The sequence below is a fragment of the Phyllostomus hastatus genome, unplaced genomic scaffold, assembly GCF_019186645.2.
Source record: "Phyllostomus hastatus isolate PE091 unplaced genomic scaffold, TTU_PhHast_1.1 phas_contig_30, whole genome shotgun sequence".
NCBI classification, from domain to species: Eukaryota; Metazoa; Chordata; class Mammalia; order Chiroptera; family Phyllostomidae; genus Phyllostomus; species Phyllostomus hastatus.
In genome coordinates, this window is record NW_025333841.1 from 7,609,315 (window position 1) to 7,621,329 (window position 12,015).

Here is a 12,015-nt window from a genome sequence, read left to right on the forward strand (position 1 = left end):
GATGAACTCCTTTAACTTCACCTTATCTGGGAAGCACTCTATTTGCCCTTCCATTCCAAATGATAGCTTTGCTGGATAGAGTAATCTTGGATGTAGTTCCTTGCCTATCATGACTTGGAATACTTCTTTCCAGCCCCTTCTTGCCTGCAAGGTTTCTTTTGAGAAATCAGATGATAGTCTTATGGGAACTCCTTTAGAGATAACTCTCCTTTTCTCTTGCTGCTTTTAAGATTCTCTCCTTCTATTTAATCTTGGGTAATGCAATTATGATGTGCCTTGGTGTGTGCCTCCTTGGGTCCAACTTCTTTGGGACTCTCTGGGCTTCCTGGACTTCCTGGAAGTCTATTTCCTTTGCCAGATTAAAGTTCTCCTTCATTATTTGTTCAAATACGTTTTAAATTTCTTGCTGTTGTTCTCTTTCTGGCACCCCTATGATTTGGATGTTGGAATGTTTAAAATTGTCCCAGAGGTTTCCAAGCCTCTCCTCATTTTTTGAGTTCTTGTGTCTTCATTCTGTTCTGGTTGAATGTGTATTTCTTCCTTCTTCTCCTAATCATTAATTTGAGTCCCTGTTTCCTTCCCTTTGCTGTTGGTTCCCTGTACATTTTTCTTTATTTCACTTTGCATAGCCTTCACTTTTTCCTCTATTTTGTGACCATCCTCAACCAACTCTGTGAGCATCTTGATTACCAGTGTTTTGAACTGTGCATCTGATAGGTTGGCTATCTCTTTGCCATTTAGTTGTGTGTGTGTTTTTTTTTTTTGGAATGGAAGGGCAAATAGAGTGCTTCCCAGATAAGGTGAAGTTAAAGGAGTTCATCATCACCAAGCCCTTATTACATGAAATGTTAAAGGGACTTGTCTGAGAAAAAGAAGATCAGAAATATGAACAGTAAAATGGCAACAAACTCACAACTATCAACAACCAAATCTAAAAAAGCAAAACCAAAAACAAACTAAGCAAACAACTAGAGCAGGAACAGAATCACAGAAATGGAGATCACATGGAGGGTTATCATTGGGGAGGGGGAGAACCAGGGGGAAAGGTACAGGGAATAAGTAGCATAAATGGTAGGCAGAAAATAGACAGGAGGAGATTAAGAATTGTATAGGAAATGTAGAAGCCAAAGAACTTATATGTACAATCCATGGACATGAACTAACAGAAGGGGGAATGTGGGTGTGAGGGGGTATGCAGGGCAGAGTGGAATATAGCAGGAAAAATGGGACAATTGTAATAGCATAATCAATCAAATATGTTTAAAAAACAATGTCATAATCAACATTGAAAAGTAAATGATTAACTTAGGGGAAGTATTTGTTTTAAAAAAAAAGCCACACTTAAAAAAATATCTAGAATTGACATAGGTCACTAATTTCACAAATATTTATTAAGCAACTGTTACCTATCAGACTCTGCATTAAGTAATAAGGATACAATGGTGAATTAGACATAGTTCTTGTCCTGAGAAGCCATTGTACACAGAGATGCAGGACAAGTAATTAGGTAGTTTCAGACAAAAGGCATTGTCATGCATACTGATAAGATGAGAAATTGGTCTGCCTTTTCTGTTGAGCAATTTGGCAATATGAATTAAGTATTTTAAAAATAGATATATTCATTTTCACCATTCTACTTCCAAGACTTCATCCTCAGAAAGTGATAAAAAATATACAGGGGTGGGCAAAAGTAGGTAAATAATAATAAATAATAATTAATAAATACATAATAATACAAGAAAAAACTGTTTTGTGTACTCATAACTGTAAGCATACTTTTGCCAATCCTTATACAAAATTAACAATAATAGCATATATTTAATGAGTGCTTACTGGGTTTTGTGTCTTTTTCTAAGAATTTTATAGGCATTAGCTCATTTAATTCTCTCTGCTTCCTGTGATTAGTATTATTTCATCCTCATTTTACATATGAGGATATGGAGACACATGGAAGTTAAATAATTAGTCCAGGGATTGCAAAGCTTGAAATCAAAACCAAGCAGTCCCTACCCTTAAGCCCTATGTCATCATGTTTATGAAAGACATTAATTATATCATTATTTATATTTGTGAACAAGTTTAAATATTCTAAACAAACACCAATAGGGGCTTAGTTAAATTAATCCAGTGGATTACTGTGCCACACCAACAATCATAATGTAGTGATTATTTGATGACTTAAGAAAGTGATCACAATGTACTGTTATAAGGAAAAAAAGAATTTATAAGATATTAATGTTGGTACTCTCTGAGCAAAGGGATACAAAGTGATTTCTACTTTTTATTTTGAGCTTTTCTGTAATTCCCAAATCTTATACAAAAAGTCTGTATTATCTTCATAATCAGAAATATATTAATTTAAAATTAATTTAACAAAATGGAATCATTGAAGGATTTTCAATATTTTATTACAGTTTTATCTTCATACTTGTACTATTCTCTTCAGTAAAGATGTCCTCTGCCACCCACCTGCTGTGTACTTTCTCCTGGCTAATTCCTACTTACTCCTTTAGATTCTTTTTAGGCTCACACCTCCAAAATTCTCTCTTCTGTGCTCCCATCATACCCTGTACATATCTTCATTATTCCACTCAACACATTTTTTATTTATCCACTTGTTCCCTATCTCCCATCTCTATTAACGTCACAAATAATTCTCATTATGGCTTTTGCACAGTCTCTGGCTCATAGGAGATGTCTAGTAAGAATTCATGAAAGGAGTGATGTACTTTTTGGTGAAGAGAGAAGAACCTTATTTTCTAAAATATAGTTTTCATGGGTTTGTTTGAGAATTAGTGGAGAGATTTAGGTTTGAAGCTCAGCTCTAGAAAACTCACTACCATAGGTCATCCTAATGTTAGTTTCTTCAACAGCCTAAGTCTTCAATGCCTAGGGACAATCTTGTTTGCTGTTATTGTCCCTTTTGCTGCTCTATAAAACTTACTACAGTAGGTCACCCTGGTAGTACTCCCTTCCTAGGTCTTCAATGCCTAAGGGAAACCCCCTTTGTTGCCAGATCAGGAGATCCTTAAGGGAAAAATCATGTCTTTTGCATTTCTATGTGTCCAGCTCCTAGAACAATACCTGAGGCCTTCTTGCTGACCTCCATTGACTTATCATCATCACAAACTTTTTTCTTATTGAATGGTTGTAGCAAAAGGCCTGAAATCCTTTGAAATGAAGCAAACTGAACAGCACCAGAATCTGATGTGTCTGTCCCTTTCTGTTCCTGGATACAGACAGCCACCTCTATTGTCTGTATTGAGCAACCACCATGCACATTTACATTAGAAATTGCTTTCCTTATTTTAAACAGCAAACAGAAAATTTCCATTTCCAGTACAGGCATCACAACTTAGGATGGGGGGCAGGATAGAAGTGGGAGGGGCATGTAAGAATGTCTTAAATTTCATATTATGGCCAGGCCACAAGAACTAATTAAAAGAGTAGTTGTTTTTCTCAGAATTTAAAGTCAGAGTTAATGAAACTATGTAAGGAAAAAACAGAGTATATTTACAAGATACCAGAATAACAGGTTGAAAAGCCAGCAATTCAGATTCAAAAATATTTGAGTTTATATGTTTTTCTCCCACATTGGTCAGCCTCACAGCAGGATTCTAACCCTCTCAGTCAGGTCACCATCTTTAATCAATTGGTATGAAATGCAAGTCTGTCACAGCCTTCCCCTCTCACAGAACAGGGGTTTTGATATAACCATGTTTCTGCTCTCTCTAGGTGCATACTCCTCCTCTGAAAACCATGCACCTGAAAGGCCAGTTGCCTTCAGTGTGTGAGGCTCCTGACCTCAGGCAGTCTGGCTTCTTTATAGCCTTGGCAAAATAGCAGTGCTAATTTGCATCTCTGAATGCTTCACTTCCCAGAATTCTGATGATGGCCAAAACCCAAAGCAGAATTTTCTCAATACCACAAGAGTGCAGTTAGATTGGTGTCCCATGTGACTCAAAGGGAACTGCAAACCTCATCAGAGAGGTAGCTGGTGATATTTCCAACCTCATTTCCAATAGTCATTCCTTAGGTTCATAAACACTTCATATACCCTGTGTGGACAATGTTCCAAGAGAAACTGTGGATAAGAATCTGCCTGAAGCAGTATATTTCATCTATGGACATTTTTGAAGGCTCACCTGTGGAGAGCTGAAATATGACTGGGAAGTTGGCCAGCTATAATATGATATAAACACCCACAGAACTAAAGAAAGTCTTTTACAAAATAATCTATTTACATTAGAGTAGAACCCAGTAGAATATATTCCAACATAAAATAATTGTACAGGACAGTTACAAAACTATAGAGGTTAAAAGATCTAGTCCTGTGGTTAAACCAAAGTTCAAAATATAGCTTTAGAACTCAGTTGTTGAATGACTTGGATCTCAGTTTCTTCATCTGAAAAACAGGACTAGAAATAGTGCCCACCTCATTAGGGTTGCAAGGCTTAAGAGAGATAATGCATACAAATGCATATAGCACAGAGTCTGGCACAGAAGTATCCCTAAATGTTAATTATTATGTGGCAAAGATTACTTCATCAATATACATGTTCTCTTTTTTTCCTCTGGCACCCTGCTAGACTACATTTCCCAACCTCCCTTAAATGTAGTCATAGTCATGTCTAGCTAATGAGAAGTGGACAAAATTATGTGTAACACTTCCAGGCCTAGCCCTTCTGTGCAAAACCCTCTATGCCCTTTCCCCTTCCACCTGCTGGATGTTGACACCAAGGGCAACATTGGATATCCCCAGTTTAAGGTGTCAGAACCTCCACTTGCCTGGGTTCCTAAATGCATACACAGAGCAGAGCCCCATCATTACTACTACTGACTAGGAACACCCATATTGAACTACCATGTAACCAATAAATAAACTTTCACCATGTTAATGCACTGAAATTTTGGTGTTTATTGGTTACAGCAGGTAGCATTATTCTAACTAATACACTATTTAAGTCACAGCAGAGCAGATCCGAAAAGACCCTTAAATATCTCCTCCATTGTCCAAGAGATATTGAGGCTGAGTCATTGCCCAAGTTACTTCAATGGATCTTTTGCTTGAGGATTCCTTTAAGTGGGCCCTGCCATTTTACATATGATGCAAATTAAAGACTGTACCATCAAATTCTTCTGTTTGCCTCGTTAAAGGCAGATCTATTCCTAAGAAAATGTTAAATTAAAAAAAAATTAAATTGACTCTAGAGAGAAGAAAAAAAAGGGAGGGAGAAAGAGAGAGAGAAACATGGATGCAAGAAACATTGATTAGTCACCTCCTGCACATACCCTAACCAGGGACTGAATCCACAATCTATGCCATGTTCCCTGACCAGGAATTAAACCCATGAACTTTCAGTCTGCAAGATGATGTCCAACCAACTGAGCCACACTGTCCAGGACATTCTTAAGGAAATTCTAACACAGAAAGCTGAAAATATAGACCCACAGCAAGATGAAATCAAAACAAAAACTGCCTTTTCTCACTGTTCTGTGGCCATAGCAAATTAACTGAAAATACTCTGTGCCATCCTCACAGGGGATCACAAAGCTATCATAATATTATACTTATGAAGGAGCTTTGAAAAATAAAATTATGCCATGTATGGTATTATTACTTGGCAATTTTTATTTATTACTAATGATCCAGGAAAATTAATCTACAAGCATCTGTTAAGTAACTATTTTTTATTCTCTGTTAGCCCTGTGTTAGTCATTGTGGGAAACTAACCATCATTCTCATGAAGTTTACAACCTAGTTGTCTTATTTTGGGATGCTACACCAAACTACCATAGACTGGGTAGCTTATAAACCACAGACATTTATTTCTCACAGTTCTGGAGGCTGGAAGTCTAAGACCAGGGTGCCAGCCTGGTTGGGTTCTGATGAGGGCCCTCTTTGAGGTTACAGATTTCTTGCTGTGTCTATACATGGTAGAAGTAGAGTGGGATCTCTCTGGGGATCTCTCTAGTGTCCTTTTATAAGGACACTAATCTTACTGATGAGGGCTTCATACTCATGACCTAATCAGCTCCTAAAGTCTCCAACCCCAAATACCATCACACTGGAGATAAGATTTCAACATACAAATATTGGGGCATCACAACAGTCAATTAACTAGCTGATACTGTGCAAAATATAAGTGCATAATTGTATGGTATGAAAAATGCTAATTCTATAGGCATGTAGACATGGGACAGATTGACAAGGGATAGAGAAGTAGGAGAAGACCTCTCAGAGAAATGAACTTAGGATAGATTTCAAAAGACACTAAAAGAGTTGACCAAGCAGAGAGACCACATATATTAGTACATATGAGTAATTCTAGCAAAGGGAAATTGATGTGTGGATTACCATGGTAATTACGGCAATGTATATCTTGCTTCTACTACTGTTCCTTTCCCATACTTATCCAGTAATACTAATAATACCTGAATAATTAGAATTCCCTTTATGTGCCAAAAATGTGCAAAACAATTCTCAGATATTATCTAATTTCACCTTCATGATAACCCTATGTGTGAGGTACTAGTGTCTCCATTCAACAAATGAGGAAACTGAGATTCTAAGAGTTTCAGTTAATTGACAAAACTTTCACACTTAAAAAGTAGTAGAGGTAAAATTCAAATTCCATCCTGAGTTCTTAATTGCCAATCTACACTATCAATGATGAATGTAGGAAGATAGATATAACATCTCCAAAGACAGGAAGTCAAGGCAAGACCCAAATATGGAAAGAAAATTCTCTTCCTTCCCTGAATATGCAAACAGGAACAGTATGGCAAAAGTAGTGGATGAGTCAAAAGACTTACATTCAAATCCTGGATTTACCACCAGCTAGCTATAACTATAGATGATTATGCTAATTCTTTGAGCCTAGATTTCCTCAACTGGTAAATAAGAGGAAATAATTCCTACCTCATAAGACTGTTGTGTAGATTAAGTGAAATGCTATAAATTTAAGTTTGATCTATGTAACTATAACAATATTTTCTTATTACAAATACTATTTTCCTGATAAATATAGATCCAAATACAAATGTTTTCAAGACATAAGAAATAATCACAAGAAGTGATGCCAGAAGGAGAAGATAAGGAGCAAGGACTAAAAAACCTGTTTAAAAAGCTAATAACAGAACACTTCCCTAAGGTGATGAGGAAAAGTTACTCAAGTTCAGGAAATACAATAGGCCCAATGAAGATGAACCCAAAGAGGCCCACTCATAACTAAAATGGCATAATTTAAAGACAAAGAGAGAATCTTAAAGGCAACAAGGTAGAAACAGCTAGTAACATACAAGGGAGCTCCGATAAGGCTATCAGCTAATTTCTCAACAGAAACACTACAAGCCAGAAGGGAATGGCACAAAATATTCCAAGTAATGAAAACCAAGACCTGCAACCAAGACTATACCCAGCAAGGGTCTCATTTAATGGAAGGTGAGATGAGGAGCATCCCAGACCAAAAAAAATAAAAAAGGGCTAAAGAGTACATTTGCACCAAACCAGCATTGCAAGAGATGGTAAAAGGACTGCTTTAAGAAGATGAAGAAAAAGAGCGGGGGGGGGGGGACACTGGAACAAAGAGGGAAAAAAGATAATGAATAAATACCTATCAATAATATACTTAAATGTAAATGGATTAAAAGCTCAAATTTAAAAAGCTGAATAGATAAGAAAACATGACCTAAATATATACTGTCTATAAGAGACCCGCCTCAGAACAAAAGATGTACACAGGCTCAAAGGGTTGAAAAAAAATATTCCAAGAAAATGGACATGAAAAAATATCTGAGCAGCAATACTTATATCAGACAAAATAAACTTCAAAACAAAGGTCATAACAAGAGCCAAAGAAGGTCACTACATGATGCTTAAGGGAGTTGTCCAACAAGAAGGTATAATTCTTATAAATATATATGCACCCAACATAGGAACACCTGAAATATGTAAGGAAAATCTTGGAGGACTTTGAGAAGGAGATCAACAACAGTACAGTCATTGTCAGGGATTTCAACACCCACTGTCAACAGTGGACAGATCACCCACACAAAATTTCAGCTAGGATATTGTAACATTGAACAATACCCTAGATCAAATGGACTTAATTGATATTTACAGAGTATTTTACCTCAAATAAGCAGGATATACATTCTTTTTAAACATACATGGATCATTTTCAAAGACAGGCTACATGGTAAAACACAAAAATTGAACCAGTGACCCTTTGGTTCACACACTGGTGCTCAATCCACTGAGCCACACCAGCCAGGGCTATTTTTTTTAAGACTAAAAACAGATTCTTCAGAGGAAATTAAAACTTGTGACAGACTTCTCCAAGCCCCTGGAGAATTCACACTCCTCTTTTGTTAAGGATACTTGAACAGGAAGAGGAGCTTAAGCACCTCTGCAGTATTATGTCCTAAATAGGGTTATTTCATCTTGTCTGAAAGTTTCACCAATTCTTGTATACATTTCAGTTCACCATAATATTAGCAAAACAATAGTTTTGAAAGTTAGCTGTAGCCCATAAATCTAGAGTAGAACAAGTTACATTTTCAATCAAAATGAAAAAGAATATAGTATAAGAGACATATTTCTTTAAACAAAGACTACCAAATCTGATATTATAGACATTGGTAAAAACTAGTATAACAGCTGCCATCCATATTCTGGCTAACGTCATAGTTAGCTGAAGGGACACATCATTATCCAGAAGGGGTTGCTTGATGTTAAATCTTACAAAGGATAAACAGTGAGAATTTGTTCAAGGATATGGACTTAGAGAACCTACAAACTTGGGCTTAATTTCTCTAATATTGTTAATTTTGTGAAAACAATATCAAATATTTATTTTTTCCTCAAGTGAACTACTAAAACTGCTGAATTAGCCAACCAATAAATATTGAGCAGAGCTTGGATTTTTGCTGAAACACATGGTTGTTTTAAACTCACATATCTATGTACTTTTAAAAAATGTTACAGCCACTAAGCTGTATGTTTTATTACATGCATAAATCTTTAATTGGGCATTCTGTCACTCTAATAAGTGAACATAATTTCTATCTGCAACACTAACTAGTATGTTTGTTGCTATTCACCAACCCTAAAATGAGCCTTAGTCTTTTTTTAAAAAGTTTAACTTGAGAGAGAGAGAGAGAGAGAGAGAGAGAGAGAGAGAGAGAGAGAGAGAGAGAGAGAGAGAGAGCGAGCGCATACCAGGTATGTGCCCCAACTGAGAATTGAACCCATGACCTTTGGTCACTGGACAACACTCCAACCATCTGAGCCACAGTAGCCAGGGTGGGCTTTAGTGGTTTTTTTATTATTATTATTTCTTTTTTAGAGAAAGGGGAAGGGAAGGAGAAAGAGAGGGAGAAAATTATCAATGTGTAGCTGACTCTCATGTGGCCCCTACTGGGGACCTAGCCCACAACCCAGGCATGTTCTCTGACTGGGAATCGAATCAGCAACCCTTTAGTTCACAGCCCATGCTCAATCCACTGAGCTATACCAGCCAGGGCAGCCCCAGTCTTATAGCCTTAGCCTTGATGCAGCAAGTATAATGTTCTAGGTCAACAGAAAGGAATAGGTTTCCTAGAAGTGATACAGTACAGAAATGCTCATTCTGCAGTTAGCCTAATGGTAGCTCACTAGAAAACAGCCTTGTTTTCTTTTATTTGGATGATATTAAGCCCCCAGTAGAGTTGGCCACTGGCCTGAAATGGGATCCTTTCTCTGGGAAGCCTGGCTCTCAGAATAAAGGGACAATCACAAGAAGCCCTTTCTGGGCTCCCCTGCCTATAATGAGGATTTGGAAACAAACAATGAGCCAACCTAGTCTAGTTGGAGACCTTTCTATACTTTTAAATGCTGGGCTTTGGATGTCTGGCAAATCTCAGTATATGAGTTTCAGTTTTCTGCTCTATTTGTCCACAAGAATGTGCTATATAGCTTTCTTTAGAATCCAACTACCATAATTTTAAATAGAAAAAAAAAGCTGTTTACAAAATTCCTTCCACAATGGGAGTATAATTATGTAAAAATCATGTATGCATATGGACAGGGACTGGAAGGGGATGAAAACAATTTGATTTGCAGAGAATAGCAGGACTATGATAGAGGATTTGTTTTTCTTTTCCTTTATATTTTCTTTAACATACTCAGAGACTTTTTGTGAAAAAATACAGACAGTTAAGTCTGTAACTTTTTATAGATAAAATGTTAATCATTATTCTGTCCATTTAGTGTTTGCCTTACAAAGACAGTGTTTCCTTTTCTACATCATCTGAAAGAACAGATTTCACCATAATTTATAGAGTCTTTGCCAAGAAAATCAATAAAGACATATTTGTACAGAGCTTAGAGTGGGCTGTTTTTTTTCCAGGAATGTGTTGAGTTAATTGAAAAGGTTTTGGTTAAAGTTAGCCAGTAGGAGATCACAGTGTTGTAGACAACACATACTGTGAGTATGAACTTCGTACAACCTTTCAAATACCTTTGGGAAGGCAGGAAATTGAAATATTGTGCTATATTGGCAACTAAATAGCCATTTATCATCCATGCTAAGTTTGGAGCTGAGAAGAACGATTTGGAAACTCCTGAAGGGCGTTTATTAACAATTTCAAAGTTAGACCTCTATATGTAGATTTTCACAGCATATTTGGGGAAGACTAAGAGATAACATCTGCAGATACTATTAACATGGTCTCTCTAATAACAACTTCAGACTGTATTCACACCCACAAAAGCTGTATTAAAATACATTAAGCTTGAGACACCAACTGACAAAAGCAAGGAAATTCACAGTTAAGGGGGAAACGTGCCATATGTTCTTCAATACTTAAGAGCAACGGGGTGCATTTGGAAAGTCATTAAAGCGGCACCCAGTTGTGCCTAGGTATTGGAGAACATATGGAATCTTTTCTTTCACAAGTGTAATTTTCCCTGCTCTCATTGAACTCATGTATCAATCTTCACTTTTTGGTCATATAGGGTTTTATTTGCTTAATTACCAGAGCATGTAAAATAAGTACCTTCTCATTTTCAAAAATCAACATAAACACACAATGGAAACTGGTTCTCAGTGTTGGCTGCCTGACAGTTTCCTATTATTTGTCCTTCTTTCCCAGGGTACCTGAGCCATATAGTTCCTGCTCTCCCCTATTCTTTAAGGAATACTGTTTCCTTTCCCTATTCTGGGGATGAAACATCTCACAGTGGTCATTAAATGTATCTATCTTCTCTCAGTACCTCAGTGGATCAACTGGCTGAAGTCAGAGTTCTGAGAGCCAAGGGCCCCTTTCTTCTGGACATTTGCTATTAGGGTATATTCTTTTTCTTTTTAAAATAAGAGATTTAACCTCTTAGACTGACAAAAGTAGCATCCAGTGTGATATAAAGGGCATTTATTAATATATCTGAGTCCTCTTTTGTACCATTTTTTCATTCATTCATTTATTTAATCATTCAGTTGTTGAGTACCTGCCATGTTTGGGATTAAAATGATGGATGACCAATACTTGTGTCCTGCTCCCAAGTTGCTCATTGTTTATAGGAGCAGACAAAAAACAAGTAGGCAATTATGATCCAGTGTGATGAGTGCTGCTACAGGAGTCAGTGCGTAGGGCTGATGAAGCACATAGGAGGAGTACCTTACCCATACTAGGGGTTCTCGATGAAGAGCCCGAGAGTGTGTGATTGCCATGATACATAGCCATTGTAAAGCCAAACTTACAGGTAAATTTATTCAATATGGTCTACAAACTTTTGTTGAGCTCCTACTAAACAACAGGCCCTGGACTAGGCATTGGAAATACTAACATAATTTCTGCAGTTTTTAAGCAGGAGAGTGACAGGAACAACTTGGTTCAATCATTGAAAATGAGGAGCAAGAGGAGAAACAAATGGGGAGCCAGATCATAAAAGTCATGCTTTACACTACAGCAATAGAGGAACCTCAGAGTATGATGTCAACCTAGACTATGATGTCAACAATAGTGCTTTAGAAA